Source organism: Ovis aries, chromosome 1 (assembly GCF_016772045.2).
Source record: "Ovis aries strain OAR_USU_Benz2616 breed Rambouillet chromosome 1, ARS-UI_Ramb_v3.0, whole genome shotgun sequence".
Taxonomy (NCBI): domain Eukaryota; kingdom Metazoa; phylum Chordata; class Mammalia; order Artiodactyla; family Bovidae; genus Ovis; species Ovis aries.
The window spans coordinates 6,145,121-6,146,335 of NC_056054.1; the positions used below are offsets into that span (position 1 = coordinate 6,145,121).

At 74.2% G+C, this 1,215-nt stretch overlaps 1 protein-coding gene across 2 annotated transcripts in view; it reads right to left on the reverse strand.

Annotated features, from left to right (window-relative positions):
- Positions 1–981, reverse strand: part of SH3BP4 (SH3 domain binding protein 4) — a 98,832-nt gene extending 97,851 nt beyond the window's left edge. For both annotated transcript variants that reach the window (XM_042244852.1, XM_027967359.2), the window contains exon 1: positions 818–981. The gene's annotated coding sequence lies outside the window, so the exon portion shown is untranslated. The remainder of the gene's footprint in view (positions 1–817) is intronic.
- Positions 982–1,215: the final 234 nt, after the last annotated feature.

Genomic DNA, 1,215 nt, shown 5'->3' on the forward strand with positions numbered 1-1,215 from the left:
GGCGGCACCGGGGGCCGCCCAGCACCCCCGGAGAAGGGCCAGAGCGGCCTGGTCCCCTCGCTACCCGGCCGGCCGGGGCTGGGAGCCGCCGGCCTCCAGGGATAGGGTCCTACAGACCACCAATACGCATCGCGGAGCCGGCTTCCCGCGAAACACCACTTAGCAACGTGCGTCTCAGCCAGTCTTCCCCGCCCGCCCGCCCGCCGCCGCCGCCGCCGCCGCCGCTGCTGTCACCTCGCGGCTGTGGGTCACCGGACGGCGAAGCCAGAAATCGGGATTCTTATTTCCATCCTAAAATGAGGGGGTCTCGGAAGAAGTTGAAACACGCATTGTCATAAGTTTAACCCCGGACTGAGCGCCCTTCCCTTCGCCCGGGACCCGCGCCAGAGAAAGCCCCAGCGCCTCCAGACCTCGGAGCACCCACGGCCCCCCGAGCCGAGCGCCCCGAGGACGCGAACAGTCGCCGAGGAGGGTCACCTCTCAGGGCCGGCCTCGCTAGGACCAGGGAAGGGGGATCTGCCGGGCTCACGCGGGGGCCGTAAGTGCGGCTCGGTTCCTGGAACCCCGAGCCAGGCCAGCCTGCGCCGAGGTGACCGAGTCCCCGGGAAGCACGAGGGGCGCGCAAGGCTTCCCGAAGCCGTCCGGCGCCAGCCGCGCCCGGGCACCCCCGGATCCCCCAACTCGGGCGGCGGGGGATAACGATCGGCACCCGCGAGGCGCGCAAAGCCGCCGAGCCCCAGAAGGCGCCGCGGGAGCGCGGCCGGGCACGGGGCTGGAGCCGCCCGCAGGGGCCGGCCCGGGCGCGCAGCCTGCCTACCTGGCTCGCATTGCGTCCCGCGGGCTCCTGCGGTTCTCCCCGCGGTCTGGGAGCGCGCCCGGGCCGGCACCGCGCGCCGATCCGCGGGAACCACCGCGCGGAAGCAGCTAGTTGCCGGGACCGCCGAGAGTGCTGGGAGCTCTCGGCCCCCGCCTGGGAGGGCTGAGGGTGGTCCCCGCTCCGGGGCGGGGCGTGCGAGGCGGGGCGCGGGGCGCGCGAGGCGGAGCGCGGGAGGCGGGGACCAGGGAGCGGGCAGCAGTGGTGGGGCGGGGGTGTCTCCTGGCCCGGGCGGGGTCAAGACGGCGAGGTCTTGAAAAGGGATCGCGGGGGAAGGGTGGTCCTGCGCCGGAGCGAGGCGCCTTGGGCGGTAGGAGACAGAGACTGAGCCGAGCGCCCTG